This window comes from Herpailurus yagouaroundi, unplaced genomic scaffold, assembly GCF_014898765.1.
Source record: "Herpailurus yagouaroundi ecotype Mexico unplaced genomic scaffold, PumYag 213, whole genome shotgun sequence".
NCBI classification, from domain to species: domain Eukaryota; kingdom Metazoa; phylum Chordata; class Mammalia; order Carnivora; family Felidae; genus Herpailurus; species Herpailurus yagouaroundi.
The window spans coordinates 1,042,277-1,056,757 of NW_024412444.1; the positions used below are offsets into that span (position 1 = coordinate 1,042,277).

A 14,481-nucleotide genomic window follows, 5' to 3' on the forward strand; every position below is an offset into this window, starting at 1 on the left:
CACACGAATAAGGCACCTTTAAAATATACTATTTCTTGGCCACAGCTGTGGTTATATACTTTGTGTTAATTCACTGAGCTATAGGTTTACAGTATGTGGCTTCCACTTCAATAAATGCTACAAAAATTTGCATACCCAAATACTTTAAGACATGAGCTAACTTCCTTGGGGACTCAAGAAACTTGGCCTAGTTGGAATACTTCCTTACCTCTACAATGGTCTTTACAAGACAAGTCATTTTTTTCTTTGAAAAGATAGACGTATTTCATTTTTTTTTTCCCTACAGGGTAGTACCAGCAGAGCATTTTTGAATAAGAATTGCATGCTTATATAAAGCCCTAGCTCTCCATATCATACAACAGTCATTAATAAGTCATTGTGTCTGCCCATACACTAGCATTTAATATAGACGGGGGGCTCGCTGTTGCGTTTTGCATAAGATGAATAAACAAAGAATCCAAGAAGAAGCGGTATTAATATTTTAAGTACGATATTTAATTTGAAAACCAGGATGGGGAGACATTAGCATTGATAGCAGATAGGGAAAAGTGCTTGGATGAGAAATGATTAAGAGACATCATGAAAAATAGTGGTTAGGGAAGACTACAAACACAAAGAATTCTCGTCTCGTAATCTTGCATGGGCCAATCCTCCAGTAGGCTGAGCCAAGGAAATGGAAGCTTCCCACAGCCGATCTGCATTTTATTTGCCTCATTTCTGCCTTCACCACCTCCTTTAGATTCAACACAAACATGAGCCCAAGGATAGCTGCATGTTAGCAGAGCTGCTTAAAAAAATAAATGTTCTTTTTGTGCCTGTGGCAATGTCAGGCATCACACGGGGGCCTAGAGCCACGTTCTGTTTTACACTGTGACAGGTGAGCAGCCACAAATGTGGGAGAATTATTACCTCGAGGAGCATATTTTTCTCTATCTGCTAATTCTGAATTAGAAACAGCCATGAACTCTCAACCCTGCAAGGAGAGGGTAGATCATCCATGACCAGAGAGAAAAGTAATGGAGAAAGAGAGCAAAAGCTTTCAGAAACCAAGGACAGGGCGTCACTAAAAGGAGTCTACGTGGTCTCTTGCAATGTCCTCAGAAAGTTGACGTTTAAAAAAATCAATCAAAGGACGCTAATCATTTGGGGGCTTTCAGAAAGACAGCCCCCTGCCCCCAAAAACCTACTACCAAACAAACACCTTACAGACGTAAGAAGTGTGTACATGTTGAGAGGTCTAAAAATGTCCTTTATCTATGGAAAGATGCATGTATAATTAGATTTCACAAATGGGCCTTACTTCAGGGCATCGTGGAGGGAGGGATAATAAAGAATCCTAATTGGAAGTGTATATAATGTGTAACACAGGCTAGGAAACATCCACTGTTAAAATCACTTCCTCAGATATATTTTTCATACACTTAAAATGCACACAGGAACCTCAGGAGTGATCTTTAAAGCCTTTAGCAGGGGGCACAATGGAAAGGTGAGGTTCTCCAGTCTGCAAAGGATCTCACAGGGTGCCCAGCAGCTGGGTGTCCTGGGATAGACTTCAAGGGAAAGAGAACAGTGCTTAATGCTCCCTGTCCCGTGAAAGCAAAGAAAAAATCTTGTTGCCCCTCACTGTGATTTTCACGCACCATAACTTGAACTCCAAATGGAACTCATCTGTTTGCTCATGGAGCAGAGGGGGGAGACCAGTGCGGGGGAGGGCAGAACAGCTGCCATTAAAACAAAGCGGCTCGATCAGGTTTCCATAGTTTGCAGGTGATGAATGAAGGGCAAAGGGAAGCCTGTTCCCCATGTAATAGGGCAATAATAGGAGCCTCATTTGGGCTGCGATACTCCACTTTGGCTGGTGTCAGCTTTTCTATGACACCCGCAGTTTTTCACGAAGGTGATAATTCAAGGATTAAGGAAAAATAAAAGGGAACTAAATTAACCGTGGGCTGAGACTTGGCAAATAGGGTCTCCACTTGGGCGTGCAGAGCCCAAGGAACTATGAAAGCGGGTCACTTTTAATTCTAGGCCAGAGAAATGGCTATTTCCTGGCATTTTTCTTTGCAGTGTGGTTGACTGCAGGGCCCTGTAACCGTGGAGTTTCCCTGCTTGAAATGCAGGGAGCCTCTATTCCGATTGCAGAGCGTAAAGGATGGCACTGTTAAAAGTGTGATGCCAACACACGTGCCTGGCTCTCCCGGAGAGATGGTGTCCTCTGGTTCTGTCAGCATAAGGAGCAGAGAGTGCTTCAGATGTCTCTCACGGGCTCACTCTTCTCTTGTACCCACCCTTCTGGTAAGAGTTTAATACTCCATGTTCTGATTGCTCTGCATTACTGCAACCTTGTGCTTGTCCCCTAGTCCCCAAAGAGTCCAGTGGGACAGCCTCAGGAAGATGTCAGCAACAACCTCTCCACTGCTCAATGCTCGGGGGCGGGGGGGGGGGGGGTAGATGGGACGTGCTCAGAAACTATTTGCTGATTGCAATTCACAAAATGCTTTCTGCAATTCCTAAATTTCCTGGGCTTTCTGCCCTTTTTTTTTTTTTCCTCCCCTCCTGGGTCACCTCATTCATCCCAGTTAGCCTGCTCTAGGCTCTCCATTCCCTTTGTCTATTCTTTGCATATTAAGCATCTTCGGCTGTGCCAGCTCTTTGGTTCGCTCCAAATATTCTCTGTATCCGGTTTCTTTCAAACCCAGAGCTGCAACTTGAAGAACTGGGGGTCCTTTTATCTTTCTCTCTGGGCCCAACCTCAGCGATGAGCTCTTGGCCCACAGAGTCAGCAAGCTCCTCTTGAACAGCTCACGGATTCATCAAACTCTGTTTCAAAAAAGGGACTCATTGGGGTGCCTCGGTGGCACAGTTGGTTAAGCAGGACTTCAGCTCAGGTCATGATTTCCCGGTACGTGAGTTCGAGTCCTGAGTCATTGATGACTCTGTGGTGACAGCACAGAGCCTGGAGACCGCTTCAGACTCTGTGTCTCCCTCTCGCTCTGCCCCTCCCCACCCTTGCTTGCGCACGTGCGTGCTCTCTCTCTCTCTGTCTCTCTCTCCCAAAAACAAACATTAAAAAATTTTTTTTAAATGGACTCATTAACTCACCCCTCATCCCACCCTAACACTTATTATTTTTGCCCTACTCATTTCAGTCACCTAAGTCATAAAAGTGGATTTCATTTCTAAAATTCAACATCTGGGCATTATTCTTGTTTCATTTGTTTGCTGACCCTTTACTGGGTGAAATATTTAATGCCAGTCCTAGACACCTTACCATTTTACCTTGAGTCATGATACTATCATCCCCCTAACGATATAACCCCTAATATCATTTAGCAACTAGCTCATGTTCAGTTTTCCCCCAATGACTCAAAAATATCTTCAGTTTTTTTTTAATATTAGGATCCACACAAAATCCACATAAATTGCATTTGACTGATAGGCCTATTAAAAAATTTTTCATCTGTGATAGTTACCTCTTACTCCGTTTTTTCATGTCCCATATTTGTTGAAGAAAGTGGGCATTCAGAAAGTTTTTCATAAAAATCAGTAATTTCCTGTGTCTATCTTATATTAATAAATCTCTTCTAGTACAATAGACAGGTTATTTGGAGTTTTTTGAGGCATAATGTGGATATGACAAAATCTACAAATCTTTAAAGCACATAGGCATACATTTCACACACACACACGCACACACACACACACACACACACACACACACACACACGCACACACACACGTGTTGAATACTGGCACCACCCAGATCAATATTTAGATCATTTTTATCCTAACACTTCTTGCGCCACTTTCCAGTCATCAGCTATCCCCCCCAGAAGCAAACACCATTCTGACTGCCATCAGCATAGACTGCTCCTTGTACTTCACATTAATGAATTTATACATTATGAACTCTTTTGTACCTCACTTCTTTTATCAATCTTAACAGTTTTTGAGTTTCATCCGTGCTTCTCAATGTATTTGTAGTTTAGTCTTTTTTACTGCTGTGCAGTTTTCTATCGTATGAACATAGCATGACTAATTCACCCATTCTCCTGCTGATGGACATTTGGATAGTTTCCAGTATTTGCTACTGTAAATAAGGGTGCTAAAAACACGCACGATCTTTTTGAAGACATATACCTCAATATCTTATGAACATAAGCTGGGTCATAGAGGAGACCTATGTTTTCTTAATGACTCCCAGTTTTCTAAAGCGGCTTACCGTTTGACATTCTCACCAACAAAATACGAACGTTCCAGTTATTCCACAGCTGCACCAACACTTATTACCAATTTTTTAAATTTTGGCCATTCTGAAAAATTTGGTGCAGTGACTGATGAATTTACAGTGCTGGCATTTATTTTTAATTCCCAAAGTGATGGAAAAAATTAATAATCCAACAGCTTACATAAGTGTTTAGACTTTAATAGGAACACAGTCTTCTGAGTTGTATCTTCTGACATCAATGAAGTGTAATTAAGGCTGTTGGCTGAAAAATTTATAAAGACTAAAATCTCATCAAACTTTTTCCTCTTTCAAAATTCTTTGACTGATGTGGGCACCTATGAAGATTCAATATCAAAAGCCTAATGTCAACCTGGCCAATTACAAATAATACCACGTGGTGGATGTGGAATAACCAGAGAAATCTCAGTCCCGGCTTCTTATTCAAGTTGATATGTTCATCTTGTAACTTACAGCATTTTCCTAACTTAACAAGATGTGTGAAACTACTCAACCATTCATTCAAGAGGATTCAGCCAATAAATGAGTATTTTGCAAGATGTGCACCTATGCAATGTATAAAAGTTAATAGCAAACGAAAACAGCTGCATGCCCTTGAACCCAGGAATGAACACTCATTGCTGCTTTATGGTAGGGAGAGGCAAGCTGGGAAGGAAAGTGACATTAGCCAAGTATTTATAATGTGTCAAGACATTTGTTGTTAAAATTGTTGTAATATGCAAGAACCTTAATGTATATATAGTCTTAAATCTAATTCAGTCATCACTAAAATATATCAAGGTGGGTTTTATTATTCCATTTTACTGAGAATGAAACTGAGGCTCAGAAGCATTTAGAAGCTTTTACTGTAAATGCCTGGGCCAGAATTCACCCAGAAATATGGGAATGCCATGGAGTTTTATCTTCTAAGGAGGATGGAGATTTTATTAAATTTAGAGATAATATTAAAAGTATGCATAACTTATCGTAAAAAATTCTTTGCATATCCCACAAAGCAGGGCCAAGTGGCTTGGTGTATATAACCCCCAACAGTAATACTTACGTATACTACAGCTTGAGAACCAGTATATTAGAGTAAAAGAAAGAACAAAAGATATCAGATACAGACTCAGGGCTCTCTGCCTTTTTGCATTTTAAGGTAGTTATAAAATCTCTATAGGTGAACAGTTATGGCAGGGTTTACTCATTTAAGTATCAATCCTCTTTAATCATAAAATAAATTACATCTGTCTGTTGCCCTGAGAATTAATTTTACAATATAGGAGAATCACAGGTGGAAGGAAGTTTATCTTCCAAAATCAACCAAAAGGTAAACTGTGTATGCAACATGATTTTTTTTTATTCCTATTGCATTATGAATAAAACCAAGGTTCAGAGAAATTTGATATAGATGCCCCAAAGTCTACAGCCAACTGAACCCATTCACCTAATTGCAAGCTCAAAGTTGAAGGCTCTTTCCATGAATCAGCCGACCAGTGGTTTGGCTACAGTAGACCCAGAATCAGTTAACCGGGAATTTGATATACTTCAGACTGACTTCGTGAAAGAAAAGACCGGACAGCTTGTCCATGAAACTGCGTGCACTAGGCAAATACTTCACCCGCTAGAGAATGAAGGCCAACAATTTTCCTCTTCAAAGATGAAATGCTTTGGGACAGCTCCTCCCAACCTTGATGCTGCTGTGATGGTGCTATCCAGGGGGCTGGCTGTGCTCCCCATTTATGTACCTGGTTGTGGTTTCCATGACTTTGCTCTAACTACAATCCTTAAGATGGACATAACCTGCCATCTTACGTTACTAAGAAATTGCTACCTTCAGACTTAAAGAGGTAGCCTACACATCGGCAATGCCCTTAGAATAGTTTTCATTATCTTGCTGCATGAAGGGGTGGTTAGGTTGATTGTGATGAGAAGGAATCAAAGTCATGTCAGGCATATGATGTGAAGTTCTTTGCTAAGAAGATATTTCTTTGCTAAGTACAAGGAGATGCCCACAAGTCTGCTTTATAGTACCAGGAAAGACAATAAATTATATATAATACCGGGAAAGACAGCATAATCTAGCCAATTCTAAAAGAATCAGTGTTGGATCTGGAGAGCCAGTGGATAAATTCCAGTTCTACCAATCACGCAACTATCCTGATTCTCAGTTTCCTCATCTGTAAAATGGGGATAATAACTGCCCATAACTGCCCATAACTGCAGGGTTATGTACAGATAACACACATACTATTCAGAATAGTGTCTGGTTCACATTAAGTTCTCAGGACCTGTCCATGATCATCACCATTAGGAAGAGGAAAGGAAAGAGAGCAAACTGAATTCACCCACTTGGGTGGATCAGATATATTGATATTTTATTCTAATGGAAATCAAACAAGTAGAATGGTGGTGCCACAGACACATCCACTCTTTTAATTATCCTGAGTAAAAACTTTTCATGGAAGAAGTCAAATGTATCAGCCGCCACAGAACTATCACATCAAATAAAAGGCCCCCGTACCTTTAATTGAATTTTGGAGCTGATGACAGATTGTGTGAACAATGACCCAGATGAATGAAAAATCTGAATATGAATTTTAAGTTGGTTGCAATTCACCTATATCACTATTGTACTGTAAATAAAGAGAATTCAATATAATTCCTTTCAAAGCAGCAGCTATCTGCTTTGTTAGAGTGTTTAATATGGAGACTGGGGCCCTCCCCAAATCAAAACATCTTAAATAACTGATTCTAGGGCTTCATGTTACAGCATGTTTTCAGCATTTTTTGATTCAAAAATCGCTAAAAATAGGGGCACTTGGGTGGCTCAGTCAGTTAAGCATCTGACTCTTAATTTCTGTTCAGGTCATAATCTTACAGTTGGTGAGTTCAAGCCCCATATTGGGCTCTGTGCAGACAGTGTGGAGCCTGCTTGGGACTCTCTCTCTCCCTCTCTTTCTGCTTCTCTCTCGCCCCTACGTTTCTTACAAAATAAATAAATAAAAAAGAAACCACTAAAAATAAAATTTTAATATGGCATAAAGATAACATCAAGGGCAAAATGGTATAACAGGAAAAGTACTAAGTCAGAAAATGAAGGTTTTAGTCTCATAATACCATTTCTTTTTGTGCAACTTTAAGTTTCTTTGTAATGCATAAGGCTTCCAGGTTGTAATCACTGTCTTAAAACATCCCAAGATTCAAATTAATCATCTGTAAAACCTCAAATAAAACATCACGGCTATCATATAGACCTATTTTAAGAACTGAAGGGAACAATGTATATAAATTTGAAAATGCTAAAATCTTATAAAATATTTTATTAGAAACTATATGGGTTTCTTATTCCTTAAGAATACTCCAAAAGAATAAGAAATAAGTTGCCTAACAGCATCAAAATATTTCTAACCATCCCACTGTGCAGCAGGGGACAGATCACCAAATCAAGTACAGGCGTGCTCAATTCCTTTAGAAATGGAGGTAGAGATCTCTAGCAATGATCGTAAGGCTGACAGTCTATATCTAGGCATCCTTTTAACGAGTACGATATCCTGCCTAAAAGCCACTTTTTTTTTTTTTTTTTTTTTTTTTTACCACCTGTGGAATTTCCTAATTCACTCACTAGGCTGAATTCATCAACACATATATGTTGAGACTGTTTAACAGTGAACCACAAAACAGGGCAGAAAGAATGCCACTAACTGTGTAACTTACAAAGAGTGATTGCCAACCAAGGTTGTTAAAGGGATCAATGGTATTGAAAGAATGAGTTGTGGTGAGTGGAGTATTGACCATTGAAAAGAATGATGGACAATTACAGTCCCGGCCCAATATCAGTGTTAGAAAGGTCACTGCTGAAAGATGTCTCAGTTCCCTCTTTTATAAGTCTTTTTATGCTTGATTATAGTTCTTTTTCCTTTTCACTATTCTGTTTTCTTAAGCAATCCTTTTAGAATCTTAATGACAGTGAATAGCACCATCCAGCAGATGGTAAACATATCACTTACATTATTAGCATTTCAGAATTTTTACACCCTGTATAGAAAGCTATACAGGACGAGAATTTAGGAAAACAAGAATGCGGTGCAAGACTACAATTGGCACATTATTTAAAATGCAAAAACTACAGTTGTATCTCATTAAGGCTACAAATTGAAATTCCCCCAAAGTCAAAGAATGAACAAAGTTATGGTTCTCTAGGTGGTGTTCACTTCCTCTTGTCGTATATACTGTGTAATGAACAACATGTTGTATTATTCTTACAAACCTAGCTAATAATTGGCAATATAACCCATGTGCAAAACCTATACGATGATTACATGGAGGACCATCACCTTGGCATTCTTAGGCTTTGAGAGATTTCTTGTTGAGCGGGGAGTTTCCTATTGAGCAAATGTTTAAATTTAACTTTTTTTTTTTCAACGTTTATTTATTTTTTTTGGGACAGAGAGAGACAGAGCATGAACGGGGGAGGGGCAGAGAGAGAGGGAGACACAGAATGGGAAACAGGCTCCAGGCTCTGAGCCATCAGCCCAGAGCCTGACGCGGGGCTCGAACCCACGGACCGCGAGATCGTGACCTGGCTGAAGTCGGACTCTTAACCGACTGCGCCACCCAGGCGCCCCTAAATTTAACTTTTAAAAGAGAGAAAGCAGAGAAAGAAAACCAATCTTTTTCTTCTCTGACTTCCTATACAGGTAGATTATGTGTTATTGTATCTGTATCTTTCACCAGGTTTTCAGATCTACAGAGATACGATCATCTCCGATTCAACTCCTGATTCATCTCTGCATGGCGCACAGCGTGCAGCAGCATCATGTAAAAGGTCAATGCAAATACGTGTGTCTTGATAAGATGGATGGTTTGGACAGGAACCAGATGAATCCAAGAAAGAACACCTGTGCATCATCTGTGGCATGTAAAGCAGTGGCTCCAACACTTACCTGTGCCCTCAAATTGACAAAAGAGTTGTCTGAAAGATAAATTTCCAGGCTCCACTCCAAACTCAATGAATCAGGATTTCTCACTGGAGGCCCCTAGAATCTAATTTTTTTTAATGTTTACTTATTTTTGAGAGACAGAGACAGCGAGGGGGGCAGAGAGAGGGGAGACACAGAATCTGAAGCAGGCCCCCGGCTTTGAGCTGTCAGTCCTGGTTTGGAACTCACAAACAGCGAGATCACGACCTGAGCCGAAGTCAGACACTTAACCAACTGAGCCACCCAGGTGCCCGTGAAGTCTAAATTTTAAGAAAAGTTTCGCAGTTCATTATTCTGTATCCAGTGTGGGCTTAGTCTGTGTAGTGATATTCAAGACTCTTTGAAACCAAGAAAGCCCTTCCTTCTCGGTCAGGCATCGCTGGCTGATTAACTTCACAAGCCTTCTTTCTATGGCAGTGTGGCCACTGAAGATCTACATACTGAAATTTGGTCCATGGACCAGCAATACAACTGGAACCTTGTTGGAAAGGCTGAATCTCAGGCTATTCAGCAGACCCACTGAATACAAATCTGCATTCGAACGTGATCTCTAGTGATTCATTTGTGCAGCAATGGAAGCACTGGTCTAGAAAAATGTTAACGTGTAATATATAGACAGGTACCATCAGCATTGCCTAGCAGGTTATTAGAAATCCAGAATCGTAGGTGCTGCACCGAATGTACTGAATGAAAATCTATGGAGGAGGGATCTAGGAACACGTTTTTAACAAGCTCTCCAGGTAATGCTATGCATACTGAAGTTTGAGAACCATTGCTCGAGAGTCATAAGGATACACTGGGGCTTCCTGCAAAAAGATGTATAGCTCAATTAATAATATCTACCAAGGTACAGAAGGGGAAAGGTAATGAGATTCTTGCCACATATTTATTATCTCTGCGATAGAGAGAAAACTTGACTCGTGGATATGATGCTTCAAGACCAAATACATACAACTGTGAAGAAATCAAAATTGGTACTAGGATGACAAGTAAAAGACGAACAACCAAACAATGATGACGACGATAACAATAACAACAACAACAAAGAGTGGAGAGGGAAATGGCAGGAAAAGCAAGCAAAGGATTAAACCCCATGCAGATAAAACCAGTCTGGCCATATATTGGTAACTGTTGAAACAGGATTATGGGCAATGAGAGTTTATTGTACTATTCATTCTATTTTTGAGTATCCATGATATTCTTCATGATAAAAAGTTTCAGGGGGCACCTGGGTGCTCAGTCGGTTGAGTGTCTGACCCTTGGTTTTGGCTCAGGTCATGATCCCAGGGTTGTGGGATTGAGCTTCATGTTGGGTCCCAGTGTGGAGCCTGCTTGAGATTCTCTCTCTCTCTCTCTCTCTGCCCTTCTCCCCTACTCCTTCTGTCTCTCTCGCGCGCACGTGCGCTCTCTCTCTCAAAACACTACAAAATAAACCCATCCAGTGATACATTATTGCCTATGTTGTTATAAAACAAAAATATTGATAACATCCATCGTTGATGCAGATATGGAAAAGGAAATTCTCATATATTGTTGGGAACATGAATGATTATGACCTTTTAGAAGGCAACTTGACAGTAATTATTAAAATGTTTAAAAATGTTTCATATGTATTGACCCAGCAATTCTATTTCTAGAATGCTTGTGTACAAAAGAAGTCATCCATTTGTGTATGCATACAGCACAAAGATACACACTGTTGCCTTACTTGTTAACAATAATTTGGAGAAAGTCTATGTATCTACTCAGATGGGGAAGTTTAACAATTATAATACATTCACTGTGGGGACTATAATACAATTATTATTTCTAAATGGTTTAAGTCTAAACATATTGATCTGAAAGGTTGCCAATGATACACTGTTGAGAAGAAGAAAAGGTCTACCATACCTTTAAAAAAATTTTTTTTTCAACGTTTATTTATTTTTGGGACAGAGAGAGACAGAGCATGAACGGGGGAGGGGCAGAGAGAGAGGGAGACACAGAATCGGAAACAGTCTCCAGGCTCTGAGCCATCAGCCCAGAGCCCGACGCGGGGCTCGAACTCACGGACTGCGAGATCGTGACCTGACTGAAGTCGGACGCTTAACCGACTGCACCACCCAGGCACCCCTACCATACCTTTTAATGGGAAGAAAAAATAACTTTAATGTGTGTGACTCTCTTTGTCTATACATAAGCAAGCACATGGAAGTTTAATTGCAAACAGTCGATGCTTATCTTAGGGAAAGAGAATGTCTACTTTTAGAAAGATGTATATCACTTTTAACTTTGTACAATTTCATATGGTTCTTCTCGCCTTTTGCATCTGGATTCACATGACAGTTCTAGGCAAGAGATAGAAACCTCCATCACTGGGAAAATTCTTAAGTTCTGAGAGAGCTTGTTTACAGGATCAGACTCACACGGCCCTTCCTTTTGCATTTTTTCCTTTACCTTCTTCCAGTTCAAAATCTGGATGAACATCTGAATGAAGGGCAGCTGTTTTGTAAGCTTTGGACCAATGAATCCATGCTTAGCAATAGCACAAGAGAAAAACAAAGGAGCCTGGGTTCCCAGGGGAAGCGTGGACTCATTGAATCAGCCCTGAAGGGTTCAAACTTTTTATGTAAGATAAAGCCATTAATTTAATAGTTTTCAGGTTTCTGCCACTTAAAGCCCAACAGTTCCTGGCCAAGCATTCCTTAACTACCCAGGTGTCCAGGTACATCTGGTATGAGTAGAGGCAGAATATACATACTAATATATATGCAAATAGGCTTCCCCTAAAGAGGTACCTGTACATCTGGTTCACCATGAATCTTGAGCCTTAGCACAAAATCTGGCACATAATTTAATGAGGGAATAAATTAATCTATTAAAGCATAATATACATAGTTACCTCTAGATTGTGGGTTTATAGATGATTTTAATTTTCTTCTGTATACTTGCCTATATTCTCTGAATATTTAAGATTAGGGAAAAAAGCTCTTTTTAAAAATTCTTAAAACTGTATGGGAAAACTGTATGGTACAGCTTTAAAAAAAAATTTTTTTTTAACGTTTATTTATTTTTGAGACAGAGAGAGACAGAGCATGAACGGGGGAGGGTCAGAGAGAGAGAGGGAGGCACAGAATCTGAAACAGGCTCCAGGCTCTGAGCTGTGAGCATGGAGCCCGACGCGGGGCTCGAACTCACGGACCGCGAGATCATGACCTAAGCTGAAGTCAGACGCTTAACCGACTGAGCCACCCAGGCGCCCCCATATGGTACAGCTTAATGACAAAGTGGAACTGTGTTATTCCACAGAATACAATACATTTCAGGTCAACTTTTTTCTCCTCTCTCCCTCCCTCAACAAACTACTTAAAAAATAGAATAAAATTCTGATAAAACTCAATATGCCAGATGAATATTAGTCTGATCCCCCATCAGAATGATAAAGGAGGTTTACTCTACAATTATATTACATATTTATAAAGAAAAACTTTGAAAGTGGTTTCTTTTACAATGATGGATGTCTGAACACTAACCATAAAAAGTCATAAAAAAATTAAGCATCTTTGTTTAGCTGCTGCTAAGAACATATGCATGATGTACAGTATTTCAATTCAGAGGACACATTTCTACCTCTCGAGAAAACTTTGCACACAAATCAGTTGAAACTCCTCCAGGTGGTACATATTCTGCAACATTTTACCAAGTGTCAGGGCATTAATACTTTTTTTTTTTAATTTTTTAATGTTTATTTTTTTGAGAGAGAGAGACAGTGTGTGAGCAGGGGAGGGGCAGAGAGAGAGAGGGAGACACAGAATCCGAAGCAGGCTCCAGGCTCCGAGCTGTCAGAACAGAGCCCGACGCGGGGCTCGAACTCACCAGCTGTGAGATCATGACCTGAGCCGAAGTCAGACGCTCAACAGACTGAGCCACCCAGGCGCCCCGGCATTAATACTTTCACACCCGTTGTCTTAACTGGGCCATATGGCAATATCTGGAGTCACTGTGGGTTGTTACCACTGAAGGGGTGCTACCAGTTTCTAGTGGGCAGGGTGTAGCCATGCTGCTAAGCTGAACAGAATTCTTCAGTCCAAAGTATTAACAGTTCTGAGGCTGAGAAACCCTGATTTATATAAATTTTTCCCCCTGTCTTGTTACTTAGGTTCTATCTACCCTTCCAGGTAATTTGATTGCTTTGATTTCTAGATTTTTAAACACTGGGGTATTAGACTACAAAATGGCTGATGATTGTCAACATTTAAACGATTTCTTTCTAGTTTTAGAATTTTAACCCTAGATTTATGGCCACTTTATCTGAGAGATTCCTTTGTGAAACAAACGTTTGCTGAGTGTCTAATGAGTCCTAGGCACTGTCGCAGGCACTGAGAGTACAGAATAGAGGAAACGTGGTCTCTGTGAAAGAGAAAAAGCCCCCACACCTCAGGAAGCAGGAAACCCAGACAGGTGACAGCACTGGCGAGCAGTAAAATTAATGAGTACACACTCAAGTCCAAATCCTAGTCAACCATTGCCTTCTATCTATTCATCAGACCCAACCACAGTCCTGCTTCCTGGTCTTTTGCACCTTCTAGCTCTTTCGCTGGACGAATATCCTTTCTTCCCATCTCTCCTCTGCTGGGCCTTTTGCGCCATTCAGGTCTCCATTCCAATGTCACCTCTTCCCAGAGATATTCCTGTTTATCCTTGCTACTATCTCCTCTAAGCTTTCTGGGTCTCATTGCCCCGTTCCATATTCCTGCTCTAAAATTCTCTTGATTACTTGTATAGCGTTTGTCTCTCCGACGGTGACTTTTTATGACTTTTGGAAAAACGGCCCACAGTACTTCAAGGCCTTGGATGACGCAACATCTGAAGACATGGGTGGTCTTACTTGAAGCCCTCCTGCCTTCCCTCTTTCTCCCTTCTAGCCACACCGGTTTTGCTCTGCCCCTTCATCAGAGCATGCTGCCTCCCACAGCAGTAAAAGGCACACCACAGGGAATAGAGTCAAATGATATTGTAATAGCATCTCGCGGTGACTAATGGTAGCTACACTTGTGGGGAGCATGGCATAGTGTGTGGAGATGGGCAATCACCATGTCGTATACCTGAAACTTACGTGACCTTCTGCATCAACTGTATTCGAATAAATAAATTGAAAAAAAGAAAAACATACCATCTTTGAGCATTTGCCTAAAATTCTTCCCACCTCCCCCTGGCAGGTAACTATTCATTCTTGAGCAGTTATCTTTTCTTTTCTTTTCTTTTCTTTTCTTTTCTTTTCTTTTCTTTTCTTTT

At 40.4% G+C, this 14,481-nt stretch overlaps 1 protein-coding gene and 1 long non-coding RNA gene across 5 annotated transcripts in view; one reads left to right on the forward strand and one right to left on the reverse strand.

Annotated features, from left to right (window-relative positions):
• TAFA1 (TAFA chemokine like family member 1) overlaps positions 1-14,481 on the reverse strand; it is a 508,553-nt gene that overhangs the window by 236,777 nt on the left and 257,295 nt on the right. The gene's annotated exons all lie outside the window — the stretch shown is intronic.
• The window catches only part of LOC121016743 (uncharacterized), a 28,908-nt gene that overhangs the window by 8,112 nt on the left and 6,315 nt on the right, over positions 1-14,481 (forward strand). For both annotated transcript variants that reach the window (XR_005784419.1, XR_005784420.1), the window contains exons 3-4: positions 8,963-9,053; positions 11,654-11,815. This is a non-coding gene — a long non-coding RNA (uncharacterized LOC121016743). The remainder of the gene's footprint in view (positions 1-8,962; positions 9,054-11,653; positions 11,816-14,481) is intronic.